Below are 17,886 nucleotides of genomic sequence, written 5' to 3'. Positions count from 1 at the left end.
TGTAGAGCAGCGTGAGGTTGGTGCCTTCTGAAGAGGGACCCCTCTTCAGTGGAAAAAAACTTGGATAATTATAGCCTCACAATCCAAGCCCCCACTCCCTGTGAGTCACTCTGGGCCAACTGCAAGATTAGAGTCTGAGGTCTCCCTTTTTCTTCATTGGATCTCTTCATTTTCATCAGGTGAGCTGTCAAAGTTCTGACCTTCAGTTGCTATTTTGCACTCGCAGCTGGAGAAAATAAGTTATCGATAACAGCCAAAACATTTTTCTGTTAGACACTGTTCTGTTCCTTCACTTGTCTCCAGGGATGCAGATCCTCTTATCTTCCAGCTTGAAGACTCTGAAGCCTTTTTTGCTTAACAAAACAGAAAGAACACGGTTCACAGCTTGCAGAAGTTATGCTAGGAAAATTCTCTATAAGCAGTTTCTAAACAAGTTCTGTAAGAAGCAGTATACCAATAATTCAATAAGCTAAGGCAGTCTATTCCCTAACGTCTTACAGGCGTACAAAATGTGGGAGGACTGACAGTGGGCTGTCCCCTGCTGCTCCGTCACAGCTCTGAGCTCAGACTCTGCCGCATGGCACGGACAGGCCTTACCAAGGTCTTGCTTTATTTTCCTAAGTATGGAATAATGACATTTCTTTGACATAAGGTATTTTCTTGTTCACATCCGGAACTGCAAAATTAATCTAGTTATACCAAGAATTTGATCTTTTGAGAGGACCATTTAGAGAGATAGTTTTAACTTTGAAAAATTGTATTGACTACAAATACTTTATTGAAATAAAACAACACCTGACATTTGTATCCGAAAGATTAAGACTGCTGTGTTGAGAGTAATGCGTTAAGAAGTGGTGATAATGGCAGGACATGTGATTAATTTTTCCAATGCTTTTTTTCATGTCTTTTGGGTGATCAGGGTGATCACTGAACTTATGGAAAGAACTATGAGTGTTTTTGTAGACTCACTCACACAAACCTAATGGGAAGGACATATGAAGTGTCTGAAATTACAGCTGGATTTTGTGTTTGTGACTTGACAAGCTGCCTTTTCTTACACAATGCTGAGTTATTAGAGAAGCACAAAGTATTGTCTGTCACAGTATTCATAGCCTGCATGGCTTATAGGATTTAATGGAATATGGAATGCTCTCTAACCAGCAATTTAAATCCCTGACCACACTCAGCAATGCTGGAGAGCATGCAGTACAGCACAGAGCTACCTGAGCTGACTCCGGAGCTAGATAGTAGTAATTTGGCACTTTGCAGGATTAATTTGCCTCACTAAAAGAGGCAAATTCGCTTGGATAGTCGGAGTCGACTGCAGCTGCACAATGTGTAGTATATGTTTGTACATCCTCTCCTCTGCTTGCTAAGCTGTAGATGCACGTTGTTGCTCTGGAGCTGCTATTGATAGCACAGTGCTGCTGTCATGTATGGGACTGGAACGTGGAGCTGTGGTTTAGATGGAAGCCAGTTCTTAGACCTAAAGGCAAGGCTGACACTTAACTCACTCTATTTAAAGTCTCTGCAAGTGCTTCTATATAACTGACAGATAACTATAAGAAGTCTCTTTTCCAGTAAGCGAGAACAGGGATTAGAGAAAAAAAAAAAATTAGGAAGTCATATTCTTATTCTATTTAATCTTAATTTAAATGACAAGAAGAATGAATGCATTAAACCTGTCGTCTCTTCTTGTTTTTGTCATTTCTGTTGGTAATACATGTAACCTCAAAGTGATGTCTCCTCCTGCGTTTTAAAAATCATTCACTTCCCTACAAAAGGAAATGTCTGATGTAGCTGTGTAGATATATTTCTTTGACTAAACATTTTGTGGCAAAATTAGAGCTATTAGACAAGGTAACCAGTGCATTCAGAAGCCAGAAGAAGGAAAACTAAGGCTCAAAGATTGCTGTATCCTCCTTTAAGTTGTGTCTTGTTACAAGTGTTTGTCTCTTTTCCAAAAACTAAAAAAACACCCAAGCCCCATGAAAGGAAATACTGTCCTCTCAAAAAATGGGCAGTCTGTCTATGCAGATTTTTAGTGCTGGTGAAGCTCAGAGGACTCAGACTGTAGCAAAAACCTGCATAGTTCAGGACTACCATGCTCACATTTAGCTGGTTTGCTGTAGTATCTGAGCTGAAAGCATAAGCTAAATTTTAAAAATCTGTTTTGTTTTTAGATTAAATTAGTGATCTTAATTATACTAGGGGTAGGAAAAGCCAGGATGGATTAAGGAAAACAAAGTAACAGAAAATTGTGTGCTGATCTGAAAAAAAATCTCTGTGGATTTGTAAACCTTACGTTGCTTCTTGCAAAGGGTGTGTTGATTTACATTGTATACGATGCTTATGAAAGCATCAGGTTAAAAATAATGTATTGCCTAATTTTTTTTAAGGTATATGCTCTAGATACTAATTTATTAAGACTTGCCCTTATGTGAAGAAAGGGTTTATTTGATAGAGTGCGAAAAAAATCACAAAGTACAAAACTTTAGCAAGCAATGCTAAATTTGGATTATTAAATATGAGAGTCTTAATGGTGTATCTTGCCTTCTTATGTTAACGAATTAAATATAATAATGCACATCCTTAAAATAGATATACTGTGCTCATGGTCACTGTTTCTGATCAGAGCTGCCCATCACCATTACTTCACTAAGCAGTTCTATGAATAGATGTTGACCTGCCCTTTTAGTCAGCAGCAGCCAATACAGGATGGCACCATCAACTCATACCACGTTTAACTGGATACTGACAGACGAGCAAATAAAAATTCAGATAAAATAAAAAACTGTTTACAAATGTTGTAGTTTTAAACTAGGCCCTTTTGCTTTGGGAAAATGCCTTGTTAACAGGTGTGATCTTGTGTAGTCCAGGTGAGAGCTCAGTACTCTCCCAATGTACAAGGAGCACCGTGTCCTTGGAGTTGGCTGATTTCAAAAGCCTGGATTTCCAAGCCGTACCAAAACCACGGCGGTGCACATCAGGCAGATACTGAGGTTGGGTCACTGAACCCAAACTCCAGTTATTTCTTAACCATATCCGGCCAGGCAATTGTTAACACAGACAAGCTAGGGAGCCAGTTTTAAGAAGGTGTTACATTTCATGGTCTTAAATCTTTCAAAGATGATGATTCACAACCTTTATTCATTAATGGGCATCCGATTCATCACTGGTTATAGTGGAAATAGATTTTTATATTGCAGTATAATTGTTCATACTGCTTTATAAAGACTGCAATTATTTCTATTATTGGTGTCTATTTGGAGGATTTATAGCTTGTCTGTAAAACTTCCAACCTGCCAAGCTATAGCATTAGAACAATCTCTAGCTGGAAGTGATTTGAAGTGGTCATTTTTAAATTATGAAAAGGTTTTTCTTTAAAAAAAGTTTCAAAGCATTCGCAGCCTTTTCAGTAGCACATAGAACTCTAATTTTCATGTAAAGATGAAGAAATGCAGTAATTTTCTGTTAGTTTAGCTAAAAGGAAATGTTTTATAGTCACAGGTTTCACAGGCTCACATGCTGATTTTCACAGGATAAAAACTGCAATATTTACAAGTAATCAACAAAATATTACAGGGAAATAAACCCTGCAGTTATTTTCTTTTTTTCCTTAAGGAAAGGATGAAAAATGTTAATTTTTTAGGAAATGGTGAGTCAGAACATTTGTCAGCACTTTTTAAAGTTACATGGCTTTTGTCAGGAACAGCTTAGGTGAAATGAAGTATTAATTTTTAAAGCCTCAGTATCTGTAACTTGAGCAGACTGGTTCCGATTGAATCATGACAATACAGTGCCATTAGACTTTAAGGCCACGTTTGTTTCATCTGACCTTGTGAAGAAACTTGATACTTGTGTCCTTATGGGATTTGAAACATGCTGCTTCCTACACAGCAGAAATTTGGCTTATTCCTTGTTGACAGCTTGCTTGTTTCATTCTCTTTATGAATGGTCACTAGCTGGAGGCTGACTTGTATTGCAATCGTATAGCGCGGTGTTTTGTGTTGTGGGTTGTTTTTTGGTGTGTGGGTGGTGCTTGTTTGTTTTATTTTTTTTTTAATTATTTTTACTGTTGGTGCACGTTTTACCGAATTGCCTGGGATTTCCAGGGGTCCAGCGCACTGCCAGGAGAGCTGGGCTGACTAATGGCACCAGATTGTGAATGTTCTTTGGTATCTCACACAATCCCAGAATGTCAGGGATTGGAAGGGCCCTGGAAAGCTCATCCAGCGCAATCCGCCCATGGAGCAGGAACACCCAGATGAGGTTACACAGGAAGGTGTCCAGGCGGGTTGGAATGTCTGCAGAGGAGACTCCACAACCCCCCTGGGCAGCCTGGGCCAGGCTCTGCCACCCTCACTGGGAAGAAGTTTCTTCTCAAATTTAAGTGGAACCTCTTGTGTTCCAGTTTGAACCCATTACCCCTTGTCCTATCACTGGTTATCACTGAGAAGAGCCTGGCTCTATCCTCCTGTCTTAAGAAATAGTAATTGCTGTCAAGATGAAAGTAGGGAGGGTGGGAATGAAACAGGCTGTTTATATATAAAAATATATTTTAAGCTCTCTTTTTATTGTTGTATTTCTTTGCATTGAGGAAAAAAATGCTCTCTTTTGGCACTGTTTCCTCTGAGGACTGTGAAATTTTTACAGACAAAGTTAGAGAGTAACTGCAGCAGTGAATGAAACATGACTCTTTTCTACCACACTTGGGGCAAACAGAACTGATTTTATGTTTGTGTCTAGCTGGGGAATACAGAATGTGAAGATCTCAAATTTTAAATTGTACTTCTTGAGATGATTTCGCAGTTTGCATCGCTTTGCTCTGATACTCTAGTATCAGATACCGCTTATCAACTGCTTTCTTTCTGTGTTCCTTTACCTAGTGTTTCACCTCTGTAGAGGGAGCACAGCAGGATTAATGAGATTATCTTTTACAAGGCACTGGAAATGGCAAAGTAATAAGATGTACTAATACTGCCTTTAACCTAATGTACAAAGGATTTTAAACCTTAATTCTGTGATAGGTTTTGTTGTCATTATATTTCACTCAAAACTCAGTTTCAATCCAACAGTTGTCCAGAAAAAGACAGGGAAACGGAACAAATAGAATATAATTTGTTTACAGTTTAGAAGGCATGTTTTCAGTTAAAAACAAAACTGGGTTTATAGAAACTTGTATTAACGCACACTTGTCAAATAACTACACTGTACCTCTTACTCTGCCTCAGCAATTCCACTTGGTACTTTGGGTCTGCCAGAAGAGGGCTATAGTCTCAGCCAAAGACATGGGTTTAAGCATTTTACTTACTTGCTCAAAAGGTCTTTTCTCTGGTATCCGAGATTACCTCTGCTCTTCTGGTGAACTGAGGAGTATTGTCTGTGGCTGCTATTTTGAGTTTACTTGCACATCTTTCTGAAAAGACCAATGACGACATGCTTTTTGACACTTTGGAAATCTCTGTTGCTAATGGCTATGCATCCGTGTCACTTGGAATTTTTCTTTATTGTAGCTGCATCTAAGTATTTCTATTCTGGAAGTTGTTGGTGGTGGGGGAGTCTTTGCATGGAAAAGTACCAGTTAAAGTTCTATCTACTTCAGACAATAGTAGAAAGATACATTTGTCAATGAACAATTTTCATAATGATTTCCTTGCATATGTTTTCAAAATTGTAACTGAAAACCACTGAGATAGTATAAAACCTACAATGACTCTGAGCAGAACGCATACTTTCATTTCAGTGTGAATTTCCTCTTAGCCATATTTGCATTGACTTCACCATTTGAAGAAAAAAGCCAAATTCTCTACCATCATAAGTGTCTGAAATTCTATGTAAGTCCATAAATCCTCTTATAGAAGGTCACCTTGTCCTCTTAAAGCAAGGATGACTTGAATAGACTCTATGCCTAATGTAGACTATTTTTTAAACAAATTTTATGTTAAAAGGTTCCCATGTTTTTGAAAAACAAAGATATTTTTCTGCTTTCAGTCTTGAGGATTGAAAGGGTTTTTTGATCTGTAGATAGTCTGGAAGTATCTACTTCTGAGTATAAAAGTAGAAGTGCTTCAGTACTCTGAAACTGTTAACCAAGATTCCCAAAGAGTTCTTTAAAGACTCACATTCATGAAGTCATATCCATAGTATGAAACAGCACTTGTTGTATGAAGTTTTAAGGTAGCTAACATCTGGGCTATGGGATATGTCCAAAGAGAATTCTGGTTCTGGATTTACTTTCTGCACAGCACGTTTTGCCATCTCTACAGTAGAAGCAAAACTACGTCTTGCGTTACAAGACCAGGTTGTGGTGGTGTAACATAAAGGCACATTTCTGACTAACCATATCCAAAACTTGTCTGGTAAAGAGCAAGCATTGCAGTTCCTTCTAGACACGGAAATGGGGTATTAATGAGACTGATCCACCCCAGAGAGCAGTGTTGGAACTGGAGGTGTATAAACACACAAGCAGTTTGTTCAGGTGGTGGAAAACAAGTTACAGAAACAGCATTCGGCTGTGTCCCCTTGGGCCACCTCTGTCACCCACTGCAAGAACAGGCGATAGCGTAACCCAGACACCGGGCAGAAAAGAGTAGAAGTAGTAGCTGTTCAGATTTAAGACTCTCAAAATGTGGCTAGAATGCTCAAGCAACTGATCTAAATAGAACAATTCTGTTTTAGTGATATGGTTGTGTATGAAAGCAAAGTAGGCAGCTTATTTCATTACAATCAAAATGAAATGCAGTACCAACATTTATGTATCTGTTTTGGCTAATTTTTTGTGCCTGTTCTGCATTGAATAGGCTGACAGCCTATGTTTCAACAAATGTGTTTTAGAAGCAGGAATGTATTCCATTTTACAGTTCTGCTTAGGCAAAAGACAGATTGGCATCAGTCACCTTACAGTATTTTTTTCCCCCAAGTATACGTAGGAAACAGAAGAGTTGAACTAAATACAAGAAGGATCCATGTCCATTGTGAGCACCATTTCTAGACTCTTGTTAATCAAAAGAAGAAAATAATATAAAAGTCTCGGTGTCTGGGAACAAAGGCTTCTCTCCAGATTATTGCTTTAGGAGACAAACAGGTTGCTTTGCTGATGCCTGACAGCTCAGAGCATGTGGGCAAGAGAACTGGTTTGAAATATGATGCTCAGCATTGTCTGCTTTACAGTAAAAATATCACAGCTCTTCCAGAAAAGAGGCGGGAAATCTGCTGTGGAAATCTGGAGTTGAGAGGAGCAGAGGTACTGTACTCAGAGATACTTGTCTTCAAGAAGAGGTTAAAATGGTCTGGTTTCGCAGTCTTTGCTGTAGTGGATAGGGCTTTACCTGCAGGACTCCTCTTGATTTCCAGCAGTGGAAAACAAGGAGGGAGCCTTAATGAGAACTTGTACCAAAAATGTGTTTCTAGTGCATCTGGTTTTTAGTACATATTCTTTAGACTTCTACAGCTCTTATTATGGAAATACCTTAGGTAATCTCCTGTGATTCCAACCCTTGTTCTGTGCATTTAGAAATGTGCTAATCTACACTGCATTCACATCTGCTGAAAAGTCTATTTATGTCTGTTTCTGGAAAGGGAGCTAAGAAAAGGTGAATACAAATGACACTGTCAGCCTAGAGAAAACCCCCAGCTCTGACTGACAGCTGGTGCACGTATTACACAGATGACTAGAACTATTCAGTTCTTGGTAAACACCTACTGACTACTTATCTGCCTCTTGCTTGCCAAATGTTAATTACACAAATGTCTGTCTCTCTGTCAAGTGTGTATGTTTGGATTGTGGAGCATTTGACTCAATGCTAGATGTGTACTTTATTAGTTATCTGGCCTGCTGTCAGCACAGTCCTCGTTTCCACCTAGCACATCAGACTGGGGATGAGAAAAGCCTCCCTCAAGATAATGTGCTTGACAATTTGCATGGGATGTACTCAAATGATGATGCTCGCATTTGACACCAATTTTAAAACAAAACAAAAAAGCCAAAAGCAAACCAACGCATTGTACACCAGCTTTTAGAAATAAAAAGAGTCTTTTTTCTACTTTTCATTTTAGTGTTTACAAGAAAAGCTTTCTATGGAAGGTTATAGTCAGCATTGGAAATGGTCGAATGCTAAAGGAGAGGAAGATTATATACAGAGAGAGGAACAATTTACTAGTTGGATTAACATCCGCAAATAAATTCATTAGCATGCCTTAGGGGGAAAGTCTAAAGGACTGAATTTTTACTTAATGACCAGTGGATATTAACATTAGTGAACAGCTAAAATGAATAGGTATACGAAGCTCTGTATTCAGCTGTAGCAATTGCTGCCCAGGCTTTGAATCTAATCTGCTCAGATTTTCAATCCTTTCAAAGTAATTGTGAAATTAATTGCATTCAGTAGTCTTAAAAAGTATACCTTGAGTTTACCCTGCTAAAATAGGACAAGTTGGAATCATCCTACGTTCAGGCTTAAGCAGCCTTAATGCACTGGTATTTAGGACCATATTTACTTACAGAAGAAATAAGGTCCTAGTCACAGATTTATTGTGAAACTATTTCCAATATTGGTAAAATGTCTATAACACTTTTTATTTCCTTGTACTTTTATTACCTAGATGGGTTTTTTAAGTCGCATTGATCAGAAAGGGAGCATGAGCAAGAAACTTCAATGAAAAAAAGCATTAAAGTGAGAGCTGGAAAATTAAATTACCTTACAGATTCTGTATGTACTATGGTAAACTAGGTCTAATCTGGCAAGCATTTCTTAAGCCACAGGACATTTAGTTGCAATACGCATTTCCTCAAGATTTGGCTCTGACTACAATAGTAAATATCAGAAATATAATTCTCTAGAATGTCGATAGCAATGACTAAATCAGGTGGTGCTGCCAAAATTTTACTGTCCTGTTATCCAGTTGAACTGAACAGATGTAAAAGAACAGGAGCTCTGCCTACACAGTGGCTTCTGGTGCTGTTTAGGGTTGGTAGAGTTGTATTAGAGGTATATTATGACTTAAAAGTCTGGATAAGGACATCTTCAGTCTGCACTGTGCATAAATAGTGAACTTCTATCTGCTAGAGGGTGAATTTGGCATCTGCCATTTGTACCACAATCTCCTATTTAAATAAGTAAATATATAGATATCCTCTCCAGGTTATTAAATGAGGAAATACATCAAAGTAATCCCGTGGTTACACTTGACTTCTAGTTAACTCAATTCAAAGTTATTCTTTTCAGTTACATTAAGTAGGAAACCTTAGAACTTCTTGAAGTGACAAGTTTTTAATATCCCGGCAACAATTTGGAAAACCTCATGTGATAGCACAATCTCAGTTTTCTAGGTCAGCTGTTTCTCTAGTGAGTACAAATATCCAACAGAATAAACGTATTTCGCTATCTTTAAGAAAAGCCACCAATACTCTGACAGCACCTGAGCTGTGTGCAAAAGTAGTCATGTAGGCTAAAGATCATGAACGTTTCTCCAAGCCTCTGTGCCAAAAATAGCAAAAGTTTGGTATCTGAAATCAAAGGGTTGCTATAAAAAGATGCCTCTAGGCCTGCGGAGTATCCATGTCATTCATCAGGAGGCTTTATTTTTGGCATGAGTGTTGACACTGCCACTTACAATCAAGGCAGATAGAAAGTTACTGAACCGTAAGCTGCAGGAGCAATGTTGCACAAAGAGCACTATGACTCTCACGTGAGGAAAGCCAGGGAACGCTACTGTCTGAGAGCTTTGTATCTTAGAGAAGAAATGATAATTATATAACACAGAACTATATCATTCTTGGTGAAGTCTTCCAAGATCTGCATTTCCCAGAACAGCTCAAAGGCCCTACATGTGGTACCCCTTTCTGCAAGCCAGAAGGGCAAGATGCTGCATTGTTTATCAGTCAGTAGTGGTTGTTTAAGTGTTGGAAGACACGTTCATTACCCAAGAGCGGAGTTTGAAGGCTCTCTGCTATCACAGCCTTTTTTGACCTCCATACTTGAACTTTGGTACAGCTGAGGCTTTTCGATAGTTGAAGTAGAACGCTGTGTTTCCAAAAAAAGTTTGTATCTGTCTACTTTTCTGGACCTCAGTATCATTGGATTTGAGGGCTTTGCAATCTTACCCTCAAGAACCCCTGCAAATATTTTCAGAGAGCAAACCCAAGCATAGACAAGACAATGGTTTGTTCAAGGTCACAGAAGAAATCTCTGCTGGAGAAGAATGTGAAAGCAAGTTTCCTCTGCAGGACTGCCAGCTCCTGACAAAGGGTATCCTTTGGTAGAAGACCTTATTCTGACAGATAGGCTGAGTCAATTTATTTTCCTGGACTTCTGGAGTGCGGTTGTATCCAAATGCCGTCTTCTGGCCGGAACGTGCTGCAGATGGCAAGCTGCCATCCCAGTGTGCTGGAGAAGAAGACACAACACAGAGAGCAGAGAGCGGGCTGGCAGCTCAGCCAGCTGCTCCTCCTGAGCGCCGCTGCCCGCTGTAAAGCGCCCGCTGCCCGACAGCGTGTGCCTGGGCAGGAAAGGACGTGTGGTGACCCCTCGTTTCTCATTTGCACCGCTATAGGACAAAGAAGGAACTGGGCCTTAGTCCTTTTCCTATTAAGTGAAACTAATGAATTATCCAGTTTGTCACTGAGACTGAGAAAGTTGGGTAGGCCTCAATGCATAGCAGGTAGGGAAAGACAGCTGATGCCACAGCAAATATTTTGTATCGCATGTTATTATTATTATCTGTATAGATTTGCTTTCAGGATACATAGTTGAATATTATATTTGCTAAGTTTCATAACTTAGTTTTATAGACATTCTTAGATTCTCAGAGGGATCCAAGTCCCCTCATTAATTTATTCAGGCTATTTTCAGCTTTTGCAGATGGTAATAACTAACTCTGCTCCTATGCTTTTTTTTCCCCTTAATAAGCTTTTTTAAAAAGACTTTTTCCTAAAATAAGGCCTTCCCTGCTCACCATTCTTTTCTGATCCCCATGAGCACAGCAGATCACATCTTTTCCCATTGGAGATACTGTGATGTGTTATTTAATAAATCTTTTCAGGATATATAGTTTGGTCTGGCTTGACAGCAGAATGTGAAGAGCCTCCTGCCTAGAAGTTCTGTAAAGATCTTCAATGGTTGGTTGCGTTCAATTTCCACCTCGCTGTTTCTGGCAACATTCTTACCATGCACAGATACTTTTTACAGCATAGAAACTTAGGAAAATGTCAGAAAAATGTCAAGAAACAAAGAGTGTGGGGTCTTGCCACTTGCCCGCAGATTATGAGAAGTAGAAACATAGCACTCTGACCCAGTCCCTCTTTTCTGCAGGGTTCTGTTTCCCTTTAGAACCACACTGCTCTTGCTTCTGTTTCTCTGGCTTACATAAAATCCTTTTTAAACATGCAAAATGTTTGCATCCAGTCCTTGCATATATTACTCTGTGTTTGCCTCTGGCCTTGATGTTATCTTTAAAATTATGTAAAAAGCTCAGTTTTCTTCCTTATAAAATGATTAAATAGACTAAAATTAATCTTAGTAGTGTAAATACAGCCTGCTTCTACCGCAAACATGAAGCAAGTCTACAAAAGTTAGTGAATTAAATGAATTCAGAATCGATTTACTCAAAGCAAAATTAGACTTTGAGTATCACTGACAACAAATTTTCTGTTACAGGTTGGTAATAAAATTCTCTTTCTGTACAAACACTGAAAAATTTAGATAAGTCGAAACCCAATACCATTAATTTGCCCCTGAATTCTTGTAAAGCTAAACCCCTGCCAAGTTTCCAGGGAATGTGTTTGATAAGGACCGGGCATCCTTGTGACCTTACTGAATACTCTCCTAGTGTGGGAATACATCTTACACACTGTGCCCAGTAAGAATAGTAACATTGCTAACTTCGTAACAGATAGCTAAAAACAGACTACTTCACACCTTGTGTAAATTATTCCAGTATCTATGGATGATGTGCGAGAAGTAACGTGTGAGATGTGAGGTTTGATTTAAAAATGAAAGAGTATGAGAAGAGAGAGCTCAAATGATGACTCTTGGGTAATTAAAACTGTCTAATCTGGCTCTTTTCTGACTCTAAAGTTACGCATGAAGGTTTACATTGCGACTCAGCTCATTAATGATGAATAATTGGATAGATAACTGAGGAGCTCACAGCACTTTTTTCCATAGTTAGTTGATGGAAAAATAGCACCTCAGAGATTAAAACTAGAGTGACACGAAAATTATAGGTGATATCACTAAATAAAAATACCACAAAAATGCCCTTCCACCTTATGTTGGCATCTAGAAATAGCCCCCTTTCTTCTGTCCCCTCTTCCCATTTATTTTATATTTGTAATGGACTGAAACACTGCAGAATCTGATATGTGGGCACAGAGGCCTGAATGCTTTGTTAACAGTGGGAACAGCAGTATTCGTTTGTTAAGAAAATTTGTCAACCCCCGGTTTCTAAATCCAGCACAAAAGGTGGTTTTGTGAGTAAACTATTTAAATCTAGTTGTATAAATTCTGCTGTGTGACACGTTAAACGCACTCAATAAAATTTTACAGGTAAGCCCAGGTATATTGCTAATTTAATCTGTTCTTGAAGATAACTTTGCAGGCTTTCTCTGTAGGTGTAATTTATTATTAGACTGCAAAGTTCACTTCATAACAGGGCTTGGCAATTGTATAGTAAACTGAGAAATATATCAAAAGAGTACAGTTTATTCTTAGATTGATTAGCTAGCTAGCAAACTGTTAACAGAGTTTAGAGTGAATCTGCTGACTAAAATAGACTGGGCCATCCGATGAGTACATCCATTTTAAAAAATAAGTCAAGAATGTGAAGTCTGACAGAATGCACTGGCATGAAAATGGTCGTCGTTGTTCATATTTTTGAATAGGCTTGACCCAAAGCTGTGTCTATATTTGATGTTTCAGTAAGAACCTGTGATGACTCAGTGATAATAAGCTTTGTACTAGAATTACAAATGTTCTTTGTTTTTGACTAAACTCAGCCAGACTTTCAAAAAGGCTGTTATTGAGGCTGACTTTCAGAAACTCCCGCTTCACACTTAAGGAGTGATAAGTCATTTGAAAATTCAGAATAAGCTTGCGCCAACTGGCCTGTTTCAAAGCATAAGAGTAGTTTGAGTTTACACAACGCAAGAGTTGGGGGAAATGCAGTAGATGCAGGTATGTTTGGTGATATATGTACTTGACTTTTATATCTGCATGGCTCTCCTGCCATGTTGTTTTCCTTGAGGGTTTAGAAGTTCTTGAATGTCACTGAAATATTTTAAGCTTTATTATTTGGTATTCTCAACATGAAAATGTAAGAAATTTGTAATGTTTGCATCACAAAACAAACCTTCACTGACATTTCCTATCCCATGGCTGAATGGATAGCAAGATACTGCATTTTGTCACAACTTTGAGAGGAAATTTACATTAAAGTGGTAGAATTTAGATATTATTGTCCTCAGTCATTCACATTCTAAAACAATCCCTCGTATTTTCTAAAGTCCATACTCTCTTAAAGATCAGGAAAAATATAATTTTTCAATCAAGTAAGCTTTTCACCTCGGCTTTTACTGGTTTGCAGTTGCTGGTTTGCTTTTTTAAAAGATACAACTTACCAAATGATTTGGCAAACAAAATAAAACGAACCATAACTGCTCTTCATTACTGCACAGTATCTTTCCAAATTTACCCCAGCTTTTCTGTAGATATAACTGCAAGATGCTCATTCTGCTAACAAAGGGATTTAAAAAATATTGCTTGATATACTACATGCTATGCAGATATAATTTTCAACTAGAGTCTGCAGTGTTCTGGGAATCCTTGCATAATCTGGAGTGTGCTATAAATAGAACATGCACTCAACGGAAGGAAAGCGTGACTTATTTTCTAACTATATGCTTCCCACAGATCCAGCTTCATCCAAAGTCAGATTGCTCTTGTCAGGGCTGCCAAGTCGTCAGTTGGGCAGAGAAAGCTCTTGCAATGTGCAAGGTGACTTTTCAGACTGAAGGCAGCGGGGGAGGAAGGAGGTTTCCCTTCTGCTGAGTAACTGCTTTCAGTCCTTTTGCTGGGCTTTTTATATCTTCAGTTTGAGATACTCTTCCACAGCAAGACCAGATTTACTGTTCAAGAACGTCTGTGAGACACTGTCTGGAGTTATGGGCTCTATTGGGTTCCTGTTGGTACCAACAGGGCTACCACTGAAAAGAGCCGAACCTTTGCAACACATTGAGTAACGAGGACATAACAAGTGAGCAGCTGCACCTTCATCCTGGTTCTGTCTGCCATTGCTTGCTTGTTTACTTTTTTATCTTTTACGTGCCAATGTTTGAAGGGCATTTTGGAGGAAGAAGGTGGCTCCTTTTCACTTTCTCAGACCTGTGATCTCACCATGTTTTGTGTATTCCTTAGGTCTGTTCTTTTGAATCTTTCTGAATCCGCATGAAGAACTTGCTTTTGCTGTCGCTGTGGAAAGCTCTGAAAGACAAATCTGTTCTGTGGCTTTCTACTCACCTTGTCTGTGAAAGTCAATTCCTTCTTCTCATTCTCTTCTGTGAATGCTCATCGGTCAGACCATCAAATAATTGCAAAGCCTTCACTCCCAACAAGCTGAAATGAAAAAAATCAATCTTTCTTATCTAATTTCTCCAAAACTCCAATGCATCAAAAGGCCTAAGCTTAAACATTGCTGAAGTATAAATCAAATTGGAGGATGACAGGGAGGTAGACAAACAGAAACTCATGCCCATATCCTGGCTTTCTGAATGTGTCACTGAAATGACCGAATTTTGAAACTAAGAAAAGAGCAGAAGGTCATTTTGGGTTTTTGTTATCCTCACTGAACCAGGTAAAATGGTACTTTGTAGCTATACCGTTACTACAAAGCAGCTCTTCTTGATGACTTATGGTGAGATCATCACGGCAGAAGGAATCCCTATGAGCCTGAAATTTATGTCACAGCTCCATTGCACCCGTTTTCCTTCCTGCCAGGAAAATTTTGTGTGGCTATGCCGCTCGTCTTCACTATTTCTATTTTTAACAGGCCTCTGGAGTTTACTGGCAGTTGGTATTGCCGAAAGCAGAGCTTATCCTACAGCACCCTCTGCTTGGGTGCATTTGGGCACACGTCCAACTCAAGAGGGAACATGGGACCTCTTCTGCAAAACTGCTCAGATGTGAGCTAGACTACAACGGCATTCTCCAACAATGGTACAGGGTACGTGGAAACTCCAGCAATATGTTTGGAAACAGTTTCCAGACACGTGGTTGTGACTGGGAGGAATTTTGGTGTTTTTCACAGCTCAGTGTTGTTTTGATCACAAAGAGAATCAATCACCAATTTTAAATGAGTCCTGTAAAAATCCCACCTCTAGAAAGGAGAGCTTGTATGTAAAACACAATTCGAAGCTACCAGGAAACAGTTATTAGAGTAAAAGAAGTGTAAAATTTGCCTCTTAAGTGAATATGATTTACAATTTTTAAAAATAAATAAAAGAAATACTTCACTACTTGGAAAGTTTGTAAGCCCCAAGAAACGTTTGTAGAGCCATTATTAGCACAGGTCAAGTGTCCTGAGCCCTTCAGCCTCAACTGTCAGCTCTAATCTTTAGGTCTTTAGGGAGGAATCAGCTGAAGTTCTGGGAGAACTCCACTGAGCTCAGAGAAGTTATTAGCACAGCAGGTTGGGTCCATAGAGAAAATAGTCTCCATAATCAAATACCCAATCAATCAATCAAATGGTGATAACTACTGCCTTTGCCTGCTTCCTATGTGCTTTACCCGCACCCCTGTTTTCTCCTTCTTGTCACAGGAACTCTGTGATTGCGTATTTTCTGTTTATTTACTTAGAGCTCCATGCTAAAGCAGATTCTTACTTTTTGATAGTACGGAAGGTCTGTGCTTGCAGGTCATTGGTATAAGCATTGCTAACTTCTGAAATGCAGTCTCAGATTTTTTCTGGGAAAGGACTTTCTCCTAAAAGCTCATTTCTTTAATGCCGATAGTAATTTTCTTTACAGCTTAGCTTCTTATGAAAATGAGATTTATACTATCATATTATTATCAATAACATAGTCCCATCTCCCTGAAGACATTTTATACCCACAGTATCATTTTAGTCAAATTTGACAAAATATATGGAAGTCTAATACATAATTAAGTTTCAATAAAACTGAAGGCTGTTCGGAAGAGAAAGTCTGTGCTGGTGTCATCACTGAAGGAAGCAGAGGTACAGCCTGAGTGTCACACGCTCCGTTCAGCAGAGGCCAGCTGGGCAATCTACAGGCACGTGCTGGCTGAGGACGCTTTAGAACAGACGGCGAGAGAAAATGTGTTAATACAACGGTGTAGGTGAGCATTTGCGGAGATAAAGAGTACAAAGTGATAGAAAGCAGGCCTCTCATTATTCCCAGTACCTACCGAAGACCTTTTCCAGCAGCAGAGTCTTTAGAAATTCAGAGACCTGCAAAGATGCTGGAATTCTTCCAAAGTGTTATGCTTTGACTCTCAGCAATAAGCAAATTTGGTCCAGCAATAAAATCAAAGGCTGCTTCTGAAAATTTGACCCAGAGGTTTATCCTCAGCAATTTATGTTTTACTTCAGCAAGGCGCATATATATATGTCCTGACGTATATGCTAGCAGTAAACAATTGTTTAAGTGCCTTGCTGAATTACATCCAAATACTATTAAAAGGTGCATGTAATATTCTTCACTACAGAATAATTAATCCCCCAAATTACTATAATCTTAATTCAAGTTCCTTTAAAGTAATAGCTTTTTTAAGATCTTGGTAGAAAACCTGAAGTCCTTATAAACTCATATAAAGCTGTATCCTTGACAGAAGCCAATATCTTGGCTTGACTTTCAGTATTGGAAGTGCGATTCCCAAAATAGCATATGGCTGACAACAGGCTGGTATCTAACTAGAGCATATCGTTTTCTATTTTATCATGCATATGGTTTTTCAAAGAAGGTCAGTTGGTTGCGGTAACTATGAGAGAGATTTACCACATGAAGCAGGAACAATTTCTTGCATAGAAATTAAAAGATCCCTCATATAGCCCTCCTCTGAATTTTCTTAATCTCAGCAACAGCTTTCTTGAAGAATGGCCCCTAAAACTGGGGCCCAAAATGTATTCCAAAGCTGCACCATTGCAATGTAGAGTACAAGGTTACTTCACATGTCTTCTAGATTACACTTCCATTTAAACCTCTCAGCATGCCGGCTTCCATTTTTTGTGACTGCATTAACAGTGCTGACTCATGTCCGTCTTGTGAGTCACTGAGACTCCCAGGTTCACCATTATCATTTGGCTTGTCATTTATTTCCCATCTTTTATTTTCATAATTGACCATTTCTGTTTGGAAGAGTACAGCACTTACCTGCATTTCTTTTCAGATCACTTTCCAAATTCATACTACGCACTTGCAGTCTCTCCCAGCTTGCTAGAATTTGCAGATTTAATAAGCGCAGTCTCCGTTTCCATCTTCCGAGTCCCTGCTGAGAACAGTGAGCAGTGTTTGTCTGAGACAGACTGCTGCAGAATCCAGCGTGGTAAGCCCTTCAGTTTCACCAGAAATCATTGAAGATTGCAATCTCAACCTAGTTTTCAAACAGTCCTGCGCTCATCCTACAGCAGCTTCAGCTGGAGGACACTTCCTTCTGCATAAGTTGTTGTAGGAAACAATAGTGAAAGTTTTCCTTTGACTCCTGCTGCTGCTTCTCCATTCACAGGACCAGTTACCTTTGATGGAAGGAAATTAGATTGCCTTGCCAGAATTTGTTCTCAATAAATTCATGGTGTCTGTGAATCTTTGGGTTTTCCCATGTGCTTGTATATAATGGGTTTGAAAATACTCAGTATTTTTCCAGGACTTTTAAT

General features: G+C 38.9%; 1 protein-coding gene and 1 long non-coding RNA gene across 5 annotated transcripts in view; one reads left to right on the top strand and one right to left on the bottom strand.

Moving 5' to 3' along the window:
• The window catches only part of PDP2 (pyruvate dehydrogenase phosphatase catalytic subunit 2), a 100,640-nt gene that overhangs the window by 14,618 nt on the left and 68,136 nt on the right, over positions 1 to 17,886 (top strand). The gene's annotated exons all lie outside the window — the stretch shown is intronic.
• Positions 19 to 17,669, bottom strand: LOC110355907 (uncharacterized). Its single transcript, XR_002408912.2, has 3 exons — positions 17,387 to 17,669; positions 14,517 to 14,612; positions 19 to 353 (listed from the first exon to the last, which is right to left on the bottom strand). It is a non-coding gene; the product is annotated as an uncharacterized LOC110355907 (long non-coding RNA).

This window comes from Columba livia, chromosome 13, assembly GCF_036013475.1.
Source record: "Columba livia isolate bColLiv1 breed racing homer chromosome 13, bColLiv1.pat.W.v2, whole genome shotgun sequence".
Lineage (NCBI taxonomy): Eukaryota > Metazoa > Chordata > Aves > Columbiformes > Columbidae > Columba > Columba livia.
The sequence above is the reverse complement of the archived record's forward strand: the minus strand, read 5'-3'. Positions and strand labels throughout refer to the sequence as shown.